The following is a 19401-nucleotide window of genomic DNA, read 5'->3' on the forward strand; positions in this document are numbered from 1 at the left end:
CCAACAAATATGGAAATATGTTTTGCATGATTTCACATGTATAATTGCTATCATATTACTTGCCTTTTCAATGTATAGGGGAGGAACTGGAGGGAGGGAGAAAATTTGGAGCTCAAAATTTATTAAAAAAAAAAGGAATGTCAAAGGTAAATAAATAATAATTTTTAAAAAAGAAAATAATATGCAGATTCATTAAAAGTATCCTTGATGACAGTGTTAGTAGTGACCAGGCAGACTTTCTCAAGTGACATTTCATAGTAAGTGACATTTTTTACCATCACACAATTGACTGAAGAATACTGTATAATTAAAATGACTAAGCCTGGCCCCAAAGAAGAGCTGAGAAAATGTATCTCTCTCACTTCTTTGCAAATATTGAGGACTATGGGTGTGGAATATATTGCATATGCTGTCAGATGTGGTCTGATGATTTATATATTGGTTAGTATTATTTAACTTTTTTTCTCTACTTCTTTTTATTCTTTGTTATAAGGAATGGCTCACTGCTTAGGAGAGAATGGAGGAATATATTTGGAAATGAACTTGATATAAAAATAAAAGATATAAATAAAAATTAAACACAAAAGAAAGATACAAATAATATAAGATCCTCTTGTGCTTATTAAATAATGCCACTTTTAAAAATATATGTATGTATGTATGTATTTATTTATTTTAGAGTTTTCATTTTTAGTTTGCAACACTCAGTTCTACATAATTTTGAGTTCCAGGTTTTCTTCCCCACCTCTGCACCTCCCTCCCCAAGACAGCATGGAATCCGATATATCTTCTATGTATAACACACTAATCAAGTTGTGGAGAAGAATTATGACCAATGGAATGAATCCTGAGAAAGAGGAAACAGAACCAAAAAAAAAAAAACAACCCCAAAAACAAAAACAAAAGAGAAAAAAGGGGAAAAAAAAGTGAGCATAAAGTGTGCCTCCATCTGCATTCATACTTCATAGTTCTTTCTCCGGATGTAGATAGCATTCTTCATCGTGAGTCCTTTGGAGTTGTCTTTGCACCTTGTGTTGCTGAGACAAGCAAAGTCTGTCAGGGTTGGTCGTCACAGAATCCATATATCTGTGGTTGTATATAATGCTCTCCTTGCTCTGCTCCGCTCACTCGGCATTATATCGTGTAGGTTTTTCCAGGTTGTTATGAAGTCCGTGTCATCCCCATTTCTTATAGCACAATAGTATTCCGTTACCTTCATATACCACAACTTGTTCAGCCATTCCCCAATTGATGGGCATCCCCTTGATTTTCGAATTCTTTGCTACTACAAAAAGAGCCGCTATGAATATTTTTGTACACGTGGGTCCTTTTCCCGCTTGTGTGATCTCTTTGGGATACAACCCTAGAAGTGGTATTGCTGGGTCAAAGGGTATGAACATTTTTATAGCCCTTTGGCCATAGCTCCAAATTGCTCTCCAGAATGACTGGATCAGTTCACAACTCCACCAGCGATGTAACAATGTTCCAATTTTCCCACATTCTCTCCAGCATTTATCATTTTCCTGTTTTGTCATTTAGCCAATCTGACAGGAGAGATGTGGTACCTAAGAGTTGTTTTGATTTGCATTTCTCTAATCGGTAGTGATTTAGAGCATTTTTTCATATGCCTATAGATATCTTTAAAATTTCTTCCTCTGAAAACTGCCTGTTCATATCCTTTGACCATTTTTCAGTTGGGGAATGACTTGTATTCCTATAAATTTGGCTCAGTTCCCTGTATATTTTAGAAATGAGGCCTTTATCAGAGACACTGGTTGTAAAGATTTTCTCCCAATTTTCTGCTTCCCTTCTAATCTTTGTTGCATTTGCTTTTTTTATACAAAAACACTTCAATTTAACATAATCAAAATTATCCATTTTGCAATGCTCTCTGTCTCTTGTTATGTCATGAATTCTTTTCTTTTCCATAAATCTGATAGCTAAACTATTCCTTGCTCTCCCAAATTGCTTATAGTATCATCCTTTATTCCTAAATCATGAACCCATTTTGACTTTATTTTGGTATATGGTGTAAGGTATTGGTCTATGCCCAGTTTCCATTACCATTTTCCAATTTTCCCAAAAGTTTTTGTGAAATAGTGAATTCTTAGCCCAGAAGCTGGATTCTTTGGGTTTATCAAAGAGTAGATTGCTATAGTCATTGACTACTCCATCTTGTGTACCTATCCTATTCCACTGATCCACAACTCTGTTTCTTAGCCAGTACCAGGTAGTTTTGATGACTGCTGCTTTATAGTACAGTTTAATATCTGGTATGGCTAGGCTACCTTCCCTAGCATTTCTTTTTATTAATACCCTAGATATTCTTGACCTCTTATTCTTCCAGATAAATTTTATTATTATTTGATCCAGCTCTGTAAAATAATTTTTTGGTAGTTTGATTGGTATGGCCCTAGATAAATTTAGGTAAAATTGTCATTTTTATCATGTTAGCTCAGCCTAACCATGAGCAACTAATATTTTTCCATTTATTTAGGTCTGACTTTATTCGTGTGAAAAGTATTTCATAATTGTGTTCATATAGGCCCTGGGTTTTTCTTGGCAGATAGACTCCCAAATATTTTATAATGTCTACAGTAATTCTGAATGGAATTTCTCTTTCTATCTGTTGCTGATGGGCTTTGTTAGTAATGTATAGGAATGCCTAGGATTTATGTGGGTTTATTTTATATCCTGCAACTTTGCTAAAGTTGTTTATTATTTCAAGTAGTTTTTTATTTCATTCTCTAGGATTTTCTAAGTAAATCATCATATCATCTGCAAAATACGATAATTTAGTTTCTTCTTTGCCTATTTTAATTCCTTCAATTTCTTTTTCCTCTCTTATTGTTACAACTAATGTTTCTAGTACCAAATTGAATAGTAGGGGTGATAACGGACATCCTTGTTTCACCCCTGATCTTATTGGGAATGCATCTAACTTATCCCCATTACAAATAACGCTTGTTGGTGGTTTTAGGTAGATGTTATTTATAATTTTAAGGAAGGCTCCATTTATTCCTATGTTTTCTAGTGTTTTTAATAGGAATGGGTGTTGTATTTTGTCAAAGGCTTTTTCTGCATCTATTGAGATGATCATATGGTTTCTGCTAGTTTTGTTGCTGATATGATCAATTATACTGATAGTTTTCCTAATATTGAACCAGCCTTGCATTCCTGGAGTAAATCCTGGATAATAAAACCTGGTCATAGCGTATTATTCTCATGATAAGTTGCTGCAATCTTTTTGCTAATATTTTTAAAAAGCTTTTGATGTAGTAGAGCAAAATGCCACTTTAAAGGCTCTCTTACACCAAGGTGTCTGTCATGCATACCTCAAAATTCCTTGAAAGATATAACAATGGAGAAAACTTGGTTTGACTATATTATAATCATGAATGGCAGATGAAGGATAAAACAGGGAGACAGGCTTTTCAAAGCGTGTTTCCTGCTGTCATGGAAGAGATCCAGTGCAGAATCCAAGTCAAGAATACAAGAAGGATTCTTCATAGATGATAAAGTCCTCCAGAGTCTCATGTTCACAGATGACATCATACTGGTTGCATCAAGTCCTAGAACACTGCAGGGTCACCTGGGTGAAATTCAAAACAGTTTGGTATAACCACCCACACAGGAAAAACCAAATGAATGTGCAGTTAGATGAACAATGTAGACAGCTCATCCACCAGGATAGATACCTTGAAAAGATACTGAAAACAGACATAGAATTTAACCCAGTTGTACAGGAGGAGGGAAAAAAGGCTGCATTGCCTAAAGGCAATTATAGAGCTCCTTTAATTACCCCAAACTTCTCTCTAAAAGGAAGTCCCATCTTTTTAATACCAATATTATACCATTGTTGTTGTATGGCTGTGAGTCACAGAATACTGCATTTTCTGAAGAATTAAAATTAATTAACACTCAGAAGATAATGTAGAGGGGCATGGTGGGTGGTAGCAGGCTGTAATACATTAAAAAAAGGAACCACAAAGAATACTGGAGCTAAGGATGTCAATGAGGAAATGTATGAGTGAAGAAGTTGAACTGGTGATATGGTGAGAATAAAAGTAGTTGGACATTTCAAGTACCCTCTTGATTTCCTATTAATGGCAATAAAAAGTGAGGAATCTCCTTCCCTCTGTTTCTCTCTCTCTCTCTCTCTCTCTCTCTCACACACACACACACACACACACACACACATACACACCCACACACCTCCCAATATGAGAGAACATGGACAAGAATTGTACAAGATTTGCAGATATAGCTAGGTTTGTGACATCCATCATTGGAGGTAGCAACCACATTGTTGAGGCCACAGATCCATTCATGTATGTCTTACTATTATTGTTGTATTTAATTAAAAAGTAGTAGTATGTAAGCTACCAAATACTTAGAAATATAACAAACTGTATTATTGAAAAAGATAATCGAGAGAATAGCAATATGAATTAACTTGTTTACCTTTCTCCTCTTTAGAGCATATTTATGAAAATTATCTTCACATGGATCAGGTGTATCCTTGATGGAGGTATAAGAAGGGAACAGGCAGTTTTCACAAACAGTACTTTATAAGCAGGCTACATTTTCACAGTCACATAATTGACTGAAAGGTGCAGAGAATACAGTGTATGTTTGGTGTGGTAGAGTAAAAGACAACCCGAAAGATGCTCCTCCAACAAGATATCTCTCATGTATATGTAAATGTAGTGGGGATGATCCTGTGGAATATGTGCACTGGCTTTGTAGGGAAGGACTTGGGCATTGGATTTTTGCTGAGGGCAAGGTACTTTTAATCTGCTGCTGTGATGCAGCAACTCTTGATTGTTCCCTGTGTGTCCCCACAACTGGGGGGCAGAGGACAGGTGTCTGTCAAATAGTATTGATCATTGGGTGTCATGGAGGATAGACTCTTTTGGAGAAACCTTTTTCATTAGGCTACAAGAATTTCTTTTTAGGGCTGCCCTGGGACAGCCAGTACTAGCTTTGTCTTAGACTTCCAAAAAGAAAAAAAAAAGGGGGCGATTTCTCTCTCTTCTTCCCCACCTCTACCCACCAGCAGCAGTTAACAGCTGCAACTTAGGCACATAGCAATAAAAACATGTTGCCTAGATGAGACTGATCTTCAATTTCTTTCCTTTAGTGTGGAAGCCCTGTGAAATGAGAAACTTTTTCAGCCTTGGTGGCTACCAAGTTTGAGTTCTTGTGTTCTAGGATTGCTGCTAACTGCCCAGCAGGAGAAGCTTCCCCTACCTATACCAATTCTTTTTTAATGTATTTATTTTTAGTTTTCAATATTCACTTCCATAAGATTTTGAGTTCCAAATTTTCTCCCTATCTCTCCCCTATCCCTACCCCTACTCCAAGATGGCATGTACTTTGATATAGGCTCTACATATACATTTATATTGAACCTATTTTCACATTAGTCATGTTGTAAAGAAGAAATTAGAACCAATAGGAGAAACTAGGAGAAAGAAGATACAAACAAGAAAAGAAAAAAAAGAGAGAGAGCAAATAACATGCTTCAATCTGCATTCATATGCAATTCTCTGGATGTAGACAGCATTTTCCATCATGAGTCCTTTGGATCCTTGCATTGATAAGAAGAGATAAGTCTATTCAAAGTTAGTCATCAGACATTATGGCTGTTACTGTGTACAATGTTCTCCTGGTTCTGCTCACTGCTTCACTCAGCATCAGTTCATTCAAGTCTTTCTAGGTTTTTCTGAAGTCCGTATACTACTTATTAAAAGAGAAGATGACCACTGACAAAATCATGTTGCATCTGAAGGAACTAGGGATCCAGGCCTGGCCAACCAGAACTAGAATTTGTGAGTTGTTTGGGCATTGCAGATCTGAGGTGAATGTGAACTCTCTCATCAGCATTCCTACAAAGCTGTTTTTGCCTCCTGTGAAAGCCTCATAGGTGTGATGGCTTGTTTTATGTTTTAGGTATTTGTTAAGTGTACTTATGAGTCTTTCGTGTTGTATGGATTTCTTTTATAGTGGACGAAATAAATAGCTGTCCTATGTCTGATATCTACTTATATATTGAGTACCTTTTCTAGGAGGGACACTGTTAATAACTTTTGGGGGAGACCCTAAACATGACCATACCTAAATTTTATTATCGAGATTTTCCCCAGATCTCCAGAGTAAGGGTATAATAAGTCAGAGAGTAAGAAAACCTGAACTTCAGGGCAGCTAGGTGGTGCAGTGAGTAGAGCACCAGCCCTGGAGTCAGGAGGACCTGAGTTCAAATCCGGCCTCAGACACTTCACAGACACCCTTACTAGCTGTGTGACCTTGGGCAAGTCACTTAACCCCAATTGCCTTGCCTTCCCCCCCTCCAAAAAACAAACAAAAACAAAAGAAAACCTGAACTTCTCTCTTTATATCAGAGCAGATATGGCACCTGATAGAAGGTTCTCTTTCTCCCCAACCTATACCCTACTCCCTTGCGCCCCAGCCCTGAGCCATAGGTGACATAAAAATCATGTGATCCTTCAAAAGATATAACAATAGAGATAACTTTCAACAATCTCTGATTAATAAATAACAAGGAAGAAGTATATACCACAACAGCCTGGTCCAAGAACACCACCATCAAGACACAAGCAGTGAAGTAGATACATCTTCTGTTACATTTTACAGATTAGATGCCCATATATATGTTAGATTTCCTCATGAAGAGAATGTAACTTTGGTCCTGCAGAAGTTAAAATCTACCAAACCAACTTTAGGAAAAGAAGATGGGACCAGGGAAAGTTTCCCCAGACCTCTAAAACAATAAGCATGGCCTCTTTATTAGTAGCTTAGAGGTCCATTCTTTCTGGATTCATAGGACCATGCAATGAGATGATGATGAAGATTGAGAATGTGGAATTCCCTGCTGTCCTGAATGTGGATCTCAAGCTGCAATCATATTTTATTCATTTTTACCAGAAATAGGTAAGGAAAAATAGCCTTAGAATCTATGAAAATGTTGGGACTTGGTGGAATGAGTGACCTCTTGGATGCAATGTCTGTCTCTTACCAGTTAAGTGGTTCTGCTTCCAAATGACCTAGTCTGTGATAGGGTGAGTGGGTGGGGGAATAATAACTCTATCCCCTTGAAGAGCAGTCCCCACCTAAGGTCCTGGGGATCAGTTTCTTTGGACACTCTTTTTTCTCCCCATTCCCCCTCCTTAGTCTTCAGGTACCTTTAGGTGCACCCTCTCAGGCCCAACCAGAAATTTCTTCCCTTAGGGAAGCTACTGATAGAAAGATGAAAAGTGACACACTCCCTGCCCTGAAGTAAGGGAGAAAGGATATGAATCTTCTCTCAACTTGGTTCATGTAGTAACAATATTTAGTCACAGATGGCTAGGTTTCAGTGTGTTAATAAGGTATTAAGCTAAGTGTAAAGTAACAACTACACATTTAAAAGGTATGAACAAGTCCTTTGAATGAATCAGAAGAGGCAATGTGATTGGCTGAGTAGAAAACAGACCATGGCCATTATTTAGGCAGTTCTAAGCTGAGAGCCAAAAGCAGTCACGTCAGGATAGGGAGCGTATCACTCTTCATCTTTCTATATGCATCTATGATGAAGCTGTCATTGATCCCTAAAGGAAGGAATTTCTAGTTGGGTCTGAGAGGGTGTGGCTGTAGGTATCTGAAGTCCAAGGAGGGGTTATGGGGGAAAGAAAAGGAACCCTAAGAAACTGACCCCCAGGACCTTGGGTGGGGATGGCAGAAGGCCTTTTGTTTTGTCTTGATCTATTCCACTATGTCAACATAGATTTACAGAGGAAAGAGGAGTCAGGTTTTATACCCTGGAACTGAGAGAGGAAAGTGACTTCAAGGAATAAGGGAAATTTAGTTAACAGCTGGTGAAGTGAGGGCTGTGGGAATATGAAATAATAGTCATTGGGTTTCAGAGATAAAGTTTCCTTCCTGATCTCAAGAAATCACAGAATTTTAGAATTGGAAAATGCCTCAAAGACCATTTGTCTAAAACTCTATCTTAATGTTAATCCTTTCTCCAATATCACCTACACATGATCATCTGGCTTCCACTTGAAAAGTTTTAGTGAGGGAGAATTGTTATTTCTTGAGGTAAGCCATTTCATTTTTGGATAGCACTAATTCTTAGGAAGTTTTTCCTTACATTGAGTTAAAATCTGCCTCTCTGAAGAAAATAATAGTCACAGTTAACATTTATATAGCACCTGCTACGTACCAGATACTGTGCTAAGTGCTTTATAAATATCTCATTTGATCCTTACAGCCACTCTGGAAGGTAGGTGTCATTATTATCCCCATTTTATGGTTGAGTTAACTGAGGCAAACAGAGATTAAGTAACTTGGTCATGATGTTGGTGAATATCTGAGGCCAGATTTGAATTTGGGTCTTCCTGACTCCAGGCCCAGTGCTCTATCCACTGCACCTTCCAGCTGCCTCTAACATCTGAAACATCCCCCTGTTGCTCCTGGTTCTGCCTTCTGATTCAAAGCAGAATAATTGCAATCCCTCCTCCAAGAGACAACACTTCAGATACTTGAAGACATCTATTGTGCCTCATCCCACCTCTAGTTTGTTCTTCTCCAAACTAAATAGTCCCAGTTTCTTCCCTTGATTCTCCTCTGGCAGGGCTTCCAGGCCTTTGACCATGTGGTTTACCTTACTCTGGAAATATTCCAGCTTATCAATATCCCTACTAACATGTTGAGTTCAAAACTGTAAGAAATGGGAGGAGGAGTTTTGTTTCCACAGAACTGAAGATGTACTTCCCTCCCTCCCCCACCCCAGCTTTAGCAGAAAGCAGGCCTCAGGTCGGTCAGGTGAAAGGTCAGAGGCTTGTACCCATGCTTAAACGAGCCATTTGAGGAGGGCATGACATAGGCAGTCAGGGGGTTGTATCTGGCCAATAAAGAGCCTGGCGGGAGATTCAAGGTGAGGGTCTATTAAAGGACTGGTGTCCACCTGAGTTCTTTGTACTTTCTCCTGTACTCTATTCAGGGGAGGTACCCATTTATTCAGGGGGAATAAATGTAAATTATAATTAAAATGTTCCTGACTTCTGAAGGAGTCTTGCTTATTCCTAGACAATGTGAGTATGTTTCTAACAATAACCGAACACAATATACCAGAAAATTGTACAGCGGGATTATCACCTCTCTCATTCTGGACCCTCTGCCTTTCTCAATTTCTCAAAGATTGCTTTAACTCTTCATCTGCCATGTCATCCTGCTGATTTACATTGAGTTTTCAGCCCACTAGAACTTCCAGACTTTTTTATACAAACTCTTATCTTGCCATCTCTTTATCTTGTGTTTGAGAGAGAAAAAACATATCTAGAGAAAGGAAATGACTCAGAATCATGGCATGTCACCACCGGAAGGGATCTTAAATTTTAGCTTGCTCAATTCACTTATTTTTCCAGATAAGGAAAGTGAAATCAGAGAGGTAATGTGAGAGAGAATCTTACCCAAGGACTAGATACAAGATCCCCTATAAGTCCAGAATTCTTTCACCTTTCTCAAGCTGCCTTGTGGTAGCCTCTATACCAGCTAAAGTAGAGCTTTGCTGACCTCACTGAAAACATGTGATGTCAGGGAGGTTTTCCTTGATTCTTCCCTTGGCCCCATTTGTGGTACTCTACCCCCCATTGCTCCCGTGTCTCCCTCTTCTTAGGTCATTACTTCATGCTCTAGTTCTCTTTCTTGCCTCATCAGAACTAGCTCCCGGTCGTCTCTTCATGCTTTGATACTTCCTTGCTGTGTCACCTCACTACTCTGAGCCTCAATTTCTTTCTCTGAATAGAATCACAGAACTTCAAAGCCAGAAAAGAACCTCAGAAGGCACGTGGTCCAACATTCCAGGGCAAAGAATGCCATTTGCATCCTCCCTGACTGGGGAGGGGGAGGGGTAATGGGGGAATGGTGTTATCCAACATCTGCTTGGGTAACTCCAGTAAAACAGGGATCTCATTTCCTTCTGAAGCAATTCATTACATTATGGGATGGGTCTGATTGTTATAAAGATTGTTATAAAATTCTGATTTGTCATTTATTATAAAATTGATTTATAAATTCTTGTAATTATTTCATTATTGAATGTTATAAAATTTTTCTTTTTATTGAACCAAATCTGTAGGGCTAAGCAGGACTGGTCTGCTTCTGTCCCCTTAATATAGCAGAGTAAGAGAGCTAAGCCTCTTAAAGAACCACTTAATCTAACCCTCCTCAAAATTGAGGCTGGGAGAGGAGGGGGCTATTTGCCCAGGTTCATAGACTCATGGGATCACAGAATCTCAGAACTGCTTGCATACTTCCAATAACAAAACTGCTTGGATACTTCCAATAACAGAATTCTCTATTTCTTGAGGCAGGTCCTACTGGGACTGTTTGGCTATTCCTGAATTCGTCCTCATATTGAACAATCAATCCATAGTAGAGCTAAAAGTGAACCCTGAGCTCTTGTTCCTCAGTCCAGCTTGTCTGCACTCTGATCTGACATTTACCATGCATGGTTTATATTACCTTTGAGCTCCTGTCTAATTTCTTAATAATATGTATTGACTGGTTGTCAGGGAAAGCCGGATTGGGGGTGAGGGGAGGTGCAAATGGAAAAAAGTGAATGGGACAACCCTGCCTAGGTCAGATCAGCCCCCAGGGAGAGGGGAAGATCCTGTCTAGGCAGGCTAGATCTTTGTTTTCTGGGGTTAGAAAGTTCCCTGTTTTTTCTTTCTCTTTGCCCAGTGTTGTAGAAGCCAGGGGCCTGGGTGAGGCCAGGGATGGGCTTTCTCAAAAATGTGTAAACAACTTATGAGCAGCAGGGAAGTGACCTGCCCTTTGCCTTTCCCCCAACATGCTTGCCTTGCCTCCCCTATTCACTTTCATTATCTTTTCCCCCAAATCTTCCCTTCTTTCTAGCTTCCCTATAACTGTGGAAGGTGCTATCATTCTCCCAATCGCTCAGGTTCCTAACCTAGGTGTCACCCTTGAGCCCTCACTCCCTCTTACCTCCCATATCCAATCAGTTGCCAGCACCTGTCACATCTACTTTCATAACATCTCTCATATATGCCCCCATTTCTTTAACATTGCCACAACCCTGATGTAGGCCTTATCACCTCAAGTCTAGACTATTGCAACAGCCGGCTGGTTGGTCTCCCTGTCTTAAGTCTCCTCCTAAAATGTAAGACTGACTATGTCACCCTCCTATTCAATAAACATCTTTGGCTTCCCATCACCATCAGGTTCAAATATAAGATCTTCTGTTTGTATCCTAAAGCTCTTCATAACCGAGTCCCCTCCTACCTTTACAATTCTCTTAGATCTTATTCTCCATCAAGCACTCTCAGTGATATCGGTCTTCCTGTTGCTCCTCACATAAGACACTCCATCTTTTTGGACTATGCCATACATTAAAAAAGAAGAAGCTCAGACTCTTTCACACAGCTTCCTTTTAAGCTCCCCAAGGTCCCCTGGCTACCACATGAAGCTCCTTTCCTGTGTCATTCTCCTCCATGTTGACCGGCCTTCCTTTTCCCTAATTCACGTTAATGCCTTTCCAAAGGCCAAATCTAGCTCCACCTCTTCAAATATTTACTGAGTAGTTCCCCCCTCCTGATAATCCCTTTGCTCAGCAACACTGAGGTGGGAGGGGTGGGAGGGAGCTGAGAAGAGGTTCTAACCTTTGAGAGTTGATATCTGGCTAGAGACAGGAAATACCCACATTTAGAACAATAACAGTGTTCAGGACCAATAAGGAATTAAAACTCTAAGGCTCTTCAGAGTTGTGAGGAGAGATAAGGATGGGTTGGGAGGACTTTCTGGAGGAGGTGGAGATGAGTCTAAAGGACAAGTAAGATTTAAAGAGGAAAAGAAGAAAAGGTGGAGAGAGTCATAAATATTCCAGATAGGGAGAACAGCCAAAGTAAAGGTTGGGAAGAGGGAATTATACCAGTGTTGGAGGAGGGTAAAGGATCCAAGAAGCAGGGAAAGATCTTAAAGTGTTGAGACCAAACCATGGAGACCTCAAACGTCAGATTGATGTGTTCTCTTTCAGTGTCCTATTTCTTCCCTACCAGTGTCAGCTACTTCAATCATCTTCCATTTGCCTAGAGCCCTAGTTCTTAAATCTTAGATCTGCAGGATCTTGAACATTTGCCTTATGTTTTACATAAATTTTACATAATGTGGCTCCAGCTGAGGCCTTTTGATTCTAATAGATGTGGAATATATCAGGAAGGAACTCCCACAGCCAAAATTGAATTTTTAACCTTAGAATAATACTGGACACAAAGACAAGTGAATTTTCGGGGGTTCATTCCAGCAGTGAAGCCAGGTGTGACTGAGGGACAAAGCTACTGGGAATAGGGAAGAAATAACGAGAGGCCTCTTTAGGCAGAGGGTGAGTGACCTAGAATGGAGGAGAAAGAAAAATGTACACTCACTTAATTCAATTCCACAAGCATTTATTATTCATTCAATGATGCTATCACTGTTTCATTCATTAAGTCACTCATTCAATTACTCAGTGACTTATTCCATCACTCATCAAATCACTATTTTTTCATTCACTTATTCACTCTGTTTGTTCACCATTATTTCACGCATCTATTTTCACAGATCTGTGATCTCATCAATATGAGTATATATCACAGCCTACTTGTAACTCCTTATCATATGTAATTCCACCTTCCTTCCATGTCCTTCCATTAATCTTCCCAAAAAGCATACATTCTATGTACTGGAGCTCTTCCTTTGGGTCTTTTAATAATTTTGTGGTTAACAATGTTGCCCTGAGTCATCCATCTCTTACTGTTGTTACATAGTCAATTCACTTTCTTTTCCAGACATACAAGTCATCGATGATGTCTTTTGTACTACCCCTTGTGCCCAAGTCATTGTGGGTACTATGATATAGCCTACGTATGCCTAATGTGGCCCTTTGTGTCACCTCCAATTTACATTCCTCTGAGATTGAGGAATTCCTTGTCTATCTGGTGCCTGCCACAGATCTCATCTCTTTGGAAAGCTGAGTAGAACCCTGGAAGTTCTGAGAGAAGGGAATAGATTAGTAAGACACTCGTAAGAGACTTTTTTTCAGAAGAAATGTTTTTAGAGTTGTGAAGAGCTTCACAATCTGTCTCCAGACTACTTTTCCTCTGGTTTCCTTCACACATTTTACCTTCCAGCCAAACTAAGTTTTCTGCTCCCCCTACACAACATTCCGTTTCTCATCTCTATGACTTTGCATAGATAACTCACTTCTGGAAGCAACTCCTCCCCACCTCTTCCTTCCCTTCATAGAATCCCTGCCTTCCATAAAAGCTCAGCTAAAAGGCTACCTCCTACCAGAAGTCTAGTGCTTCTTCCCCCAAATGTCCTTGTTTTTGCCTAATATTTGTATAAATTTTGCATTTATTTACATGTGAATGTAAAGGAGCAGGTCTTTTCACAGACCTAATCACAGAAAAGGGGCCAGATAAAGAAGTGGTTAACTGTAAAATGCATTAATGCCGAGCCATCCCTTTAGAATGAGTTCTTTGAGTGAATTTTTAAAAAGAGGCAGGGTAATAGATTGAAATACAATAGGCAAGGCATCAGAGGACTTTTAAAAGTAAGTTGATTGAGTCTAGGAGACAGAATGGAAGAGGAATCCAGCTCCTGATCAGGTGAGCAGAAGAAGCTGGAGTGGGAGAAAGTGTGGTTTGTAAGAAGGGGGAGCTTTAGGAAGTCCTATGCTACTGGAGAAAGGAAAGCTCCAAGCATCCATGTAGAGGTGAGAGAGCAGAAACATCGGGCAGAGGTAAATGCCACAAGGAAAGAGATCAGGATTCTGGGAGTGGGGCTGCTTGGGCTGATCTGTGTTTGGACAGAAGCTGTGTTGCTGATCCTTCTCTGTCTACATCCTGTCCCAACCACTCCCCTGCCCCCAACTGTAGAACCCTAGCTATAAGTAGCTTCATGGAAGCATGAAGCCTTTTTTTCTTTCAGAGCATGAGGGAAAGGGATTTGTTTACCTTTCTTTGTTTAAATGTTTACTCTGTCTTTATTAACACTAGTAGTTTCCAGTATGGGTGATATTTAGTGGGAATTACATTGGGAGAAAACAATTAAGTTGGGAGGCAGGGGAGGAATATACCATAGAGATAGTTCTAAGATTCAAGTATTTTACCAGAAGCACTATCTCTGACTGGTGGCTTGGAGCTAATGAAAAGATAAAGAGAATTACACTTTTTAAATGCTATTTCCCAAAGAGGAAAATAACCATTTATGTTGGAAAAATCCATTTGGGCAAGAACTAAGTAGTAGAGTGAGGAAAACACCAGTTGCACTAGGTGTTTCTCCCCAAAGAATGTAAGCTTCTTATTTTGTTTTTGTCTGTATAATCCCAGTGCTTAGAAGAGTCCCTGACTGACATATAAAAGGAGCTTGATAAATGCTTGTTGGCAAATAAAGGGGGCAGACAGTGGAGAGATGTTGCAGGTGAACTGAAATTGTCTGCCAGTTGACTGAGCTTGTCTCTTGGAATCACCCACCCACTTAGATTCCTAGGGGTAGCTAGGTGTCACAGTGGATAAAGTACTGGACCTGGAATCAGGAAGACTCATTTTTTTGAGTTCAAATCTGGCCTCAGACACTTACTAGCTGTATGAACCTGGGCAAGTCACTTAATCCTATTTGCCTTAGTTCCTCATCTGAAAAATGAGCTGGAGAAGGAAATTGGAAAGCACTCTTTGCTAAGAAAACCCCTAATGAGGTCACAAAGAGTCAGATATGACTGAAAATAATTTAACAATGACAACTTGGATTTCCATACAACAACAAAGATGCCATTTTTCAAGGCACAGGAAGCGGAGAGAAATGTAGCAATGAGACTCATTGTCGTGTGGGCAAATAAGAGCATACATTGAAGACTGGCCCCCTTTGTTGCTAGCCACTATGACTAACATCTCTATTTACTGTGACCAAGACTGGCAATGGGAGAGGTAAGAATATTTTAGTAGAATAAAATGTTCTTGAGGAGGTACTGCTCAAATCTGGAAGCCAGAAGAAGCAGCTCTTCTCATACAGGCTCCTGCCAACTCTGCCCCTCATACAGGCACAGTGTGTTGAGTAATTATTCCTTCCACCAATAAGAGGGGTTTATGCAAACCCTACATTTCATTCCTCCCTTGGACCAAAACCTTTTTCAATCCCTTGAAAAAAGTCACCTAAGGCAAACTTGAAATTTCTAACAATGCAGCTTAAACACAAACTTCAGGGCTTTAAATCAAGAAGGGTGATTTTCCTGGTGTCCTATATAACCAACAAATGATACGTTTGAAAACAAAATACACATGCTATTAATATACATCAACAGTCCTTGCAACAGAAGTGGCACTCTACAAAGTATCACCAGGCAGTGTACTACAGCAACAGTATGCCTGAGGATATACAGTACATAACATATGCACAGACAGGAGTACCTGCATAGCTAGAGTACACAGCACAATCAACAAAGTAAGACATGGCTAAATAATAAGGCAAAGCTAGCTAGTTGTACCAGTAACACTATTAGTAAGCCTATGTAAAAAAAAAAAAAGAAAAGAAAATGAAAAATACAGCCTAAATATAAATAAGCATTAGTATATATGCAAAACAATTAACAGATATCACTATAGCATGAACGGAACAGCAAAATAAGAACAAATATATTCAAACATACAATAATTAATATGGCAATAAGTCAACTAGCATTTATTATGCTCCTGGTATGTGTCAGGTACTGTGGCAAGCTCTAAGGGTTAAAAAAAGAAGGTAAAAGGAGTGCCTGCTTTCTAAGAGTTCACACTCTAGTGGGAGAGATAGCATGCAAACAAGCATGTATAAAATTGGAACACTAATGCATTGTTGGTGGAGTTGTGAACTGATCCAACCATTCTGGAAAGCAATTTGGAGCTATGCCCAAAAGGCTATAAAACTGTATACCCTTTGACCCAGAAATGCCACTTCCGGGCCTATATGCCAAAGAGATCACAAAAATGGGAAAAAGACCCACATGTACAAAAATAGTTATAGCAGGTCTTTTTGTGGTGGCCCAGAATTTGAAATGGAGGGGATTCCCATCAACTAGGGAATGTCTGAACAAATTATGGTATAGGAATGTAATGGAATACTATTGTTCTATAAGATATGATGAGCAGGTGGATTTCAGAAAAACCTGGAAAGACTTACATGAACTGATGTTGAGTGAAGTGAGCAGAACCAGGAGAACATCATACACAGTAACAGCAACATTGTGTGATAACCCACTTTGATAGACTTAACTCTTCTCAGCGATACAAGGATCTGAGACAATTCCAAAAGACTCATGATGAAAAATGCTATCCACATCCAGAGAAAGAACTATGGAGCTTGAATGCAGATCGAAGTATACTATTTTATTTCTTTTTTCATTTTTTCTTTTTCATGGTTTTTCCCTTTTGTTCTGATTCTTCTTTTACAACATGACTAATGTGGAAATATGTTTAATATGATTGTACATGTATAGCCTATATCAGACTGCATGCCATCTTGGGAGAAGAAGGGGGAAAATTTAAAACTCAAAATCTTAAAAAAGTGAATGCTGAAAACTAAAAATAAATAAAGACAAGTATGTATAAGCAAGACACACACATGTATTTGTACGTATGTATGCATGTATGTATAATAAACTGGGGGTAATCTCAGAGAGAAAGCATAAAGATTAAGGACTTGGAAAGCCTTGGGACTTTAGCTGAGACTTGAAAGGAAGGGAATAAGCATTTATTAAGCACCTACTACGTACCAGTGCTAAGTGCTTTACAAATGTTATGTCATTTGATCCTCGCTACAACCCTGGGAGGTAGGTATGATTATTATCAGTATTTTACACTTGAGGAAACTGAAGCAGAGGTTAAATGATTTGCCTAGGGTCATATAGTCTGTAGGTATCTGCAGCTCTTTTTGAACTTGGATCTTCATGTCTCTATGAAGTCCAAGGACTTGAAAAAAGCCAGAGAACCTAGGAGGTGGAGATGAGGAGGAAGCTCTTTCTAGGCACGAGGGACAGCCAGTTAAAAAGCCCAGAGTCTAGAGATGGAGTGTCTTGTGTGAGAAACAGCAAAGAGGCCAGTGTCAGGATTATAGAGTATGTGGGGAGCAGTAAGGTATAAGAAGACTGGAGAGGTAGGAAGGGGCCAGGTTATGAATGATTTTGAAAGCCAATCATGATTTATTTTTGATTCCAGAGGTAATAGGGAGTCACTGGAGTTTATTAAATATTTATTAGGGTGGGGTGAGCTAGGATGGGGAGGGATGATTTTGCCATACCTGTGTTTTAAGAAGATCAATTTGATCCCTGAGCAGAGGAGGAATTGGGGGAGAGACTTGCGGCAGAGAGACCACATAGTGGGCTATTTCAATAGTCCAGTTGTGAAGTGATGAGGGCCTGTACCAAAGTGGTGGCAGTGTCAAAGGAAAGAAGGGAGAGTATATGAGAGATGTTACAAAGGTAGAAATGAGAGAACTTGGATATTGGGAGTGAGTGAGAATGAGTAGAGGTTGACAACTAGGTTGCCAACCTAGGTGAGCTGGAGGATTTGTTTTATTGTTCTGATTTTTCACATCTGACTTGTGGTAGAGTCTTATTTTGAAGTTCTTCTAATTAGCAGAGATTGACTCTGTTGATATATATTCAGTGTGCTTGGTTGTTTATGTTTATGTCTTTTTTGTAGTTTTTCCTGAATGATAGAATCTGACTTGAAAGTGGTAGAGCAGACAGAGCGAGCTCTCATACTACTGGGAGAATCTTTGTTATGCACAGAGCAACTTCTCTCACAGACTGGGGAACAGAACTTAGTCCCAACCCCTCACCCTCACCCACCCTTTAAGGAAAAAGGTCCTTTTTGTGGGTAAAACAATCTCTCCTATAGATAGGAAAATTCCCGAAGTGCCTAGACAAGAAACTTAACAACCAGGCACGGAATCTGATCTTTGATTCTTTGGCCTGTGCATATCAACTCTGATTGGCAACAAATAGGAAAAACTCTATGGTGAAAAGATAGGTCTAAGTTTTGGAAAATAAGGCTTGCTACTAAAGCAATAGGTAAATTGCAAAATTGTGGGAAATATTAACAGCATCCTTACTGGAACTCCTCAGAAATCATGAGATCATGAGTCCAAGGGAATCTTTTAGTTCAAACAGGAGTGACAAAGAAGCATGCCTTGAAATTGTATGAAATTTGGTTTCAAACTGCAAGAAATTTGTTGATAAGCTAGACTGGCCTTGATATGGCATTTTGATCATTGTATGATAAAGCAATTGAGAGCAGCTATTGAAGTGACCTACCCAGGCCAAATAGATTATTGGTTCTGCTGGACCAATATGTCAAATGGTTTATGCTCATTACTTCAAAAAGAGCCCTCCTGTCCTTATCCTCTTCCTTCTAACTATTCCAACAATGAGGAACCTGCTACCAATGTCTTTCCCTTCCAGGAAAAGCAGGTACATGATGGCCTGGTACCTTTAAGAACTCATCAGTCCTTTAGTCCCTCTGATATTTCTGTGTGGATGAAGGACACCCTCAAATTCAGTGAGGAGCTTGCTGCTGTCATTATTCAATTTCAAGCCATATTTAGGGGCTATAACTCCACTTGGGGAGATGTTACTGATTTAATGGAAACTCTTCTCTCTCCCCTGGAGAAAGGAATACTACTATAGAGGAGACCAATAAACAACCCCCAGTTGGAGGAGCAGCTCCTGTGGGTCTAGGGGCTCTTCCTAATTGGCCATTGTAACCCCAAACTTCTGTAGACTATACCAAGTTCCTTACAGGCCAGATATGCACTACTTAAAGGAATGGAAGTCTGTGTCATACATCCTGATAACTGGAGTTAATTCCAAGAAATCTTGAAAGGAGAGAATTAAACTCCTTCCTGGAGTTTATGCTGGATTTGACCCAATTAATCCAAGAGATGCTAGAATTCTTAACTGTGGCTTTTTCAACCAATCCCTGTGAGTCAGTTGTCTTGGATGGCATAAAAAAACCACCAGTGAACTTAAAGGCATTCCCCTATATGTTTAGGAAGGAAGGGAAAAATTGAAAGAAAGTAGGAAAGTTAAGCCTAAGTCAGAAACTCAAGCTTTTCTGACTATGAGCCAGACCTGCTCCAGTTCCTTTCTAAGATAAGTCTCAAAGAGACTGAGAGCCCTCTTTTACTGCCATTAAAAGGGCCATGTGGCTAGACGGTACATAAAGAAACAGTTGGACTTACAGAGTAAGGGAAGAAGTAATCCCAAGAAGGCCCATAAGAAGTCTGTAGCATGAAGGTATGGAGGGGGTGTGGTGGGAAGGGAAAGGTAGAGTCTGATGGGGATCTTTTTGTGTTTTCTGCTGT

At 39.5% G+C, this 19401-nt stretch overlaps 1 long non-coding RNA gene across 1 annotated transcript; it reads right to left on the reverse strand.

Moving 5' to 3' along the window:
• Nucleotides 1–3372: 3372 nt before the first annotated feature.
• On the reverse strand, nucleotides 3373–11546 carry LOC118839532. Its single transcript, XR_005009626.1, has 2 exons — nucleotides 11311–11546; nucleotides 3373–3592 (listed from the first exon to the last, which is right to left on the reverse strand). It is a non-coding gene; the product is annotated as an uncharacterized LOC118839532 (long non-coding RNA).
• Nucleotides 11547–19401: the final 7855 nt, after the last annotated feature.

Source organism: Trichosurus vulpecula, chromosome 2, assembly GCF_011100635.1.
Source record: "Trichosurus vulpecula isolate mTriVul1 chromosome 2, mTriVul1.pri, whole genome shotgun sequence".
NCBI lineage: Eukaryota > Metazoa > Chordata > Mammalia > Diprotodontia > Phalangeridae > Trichosurus > Trichosurus vulpecula.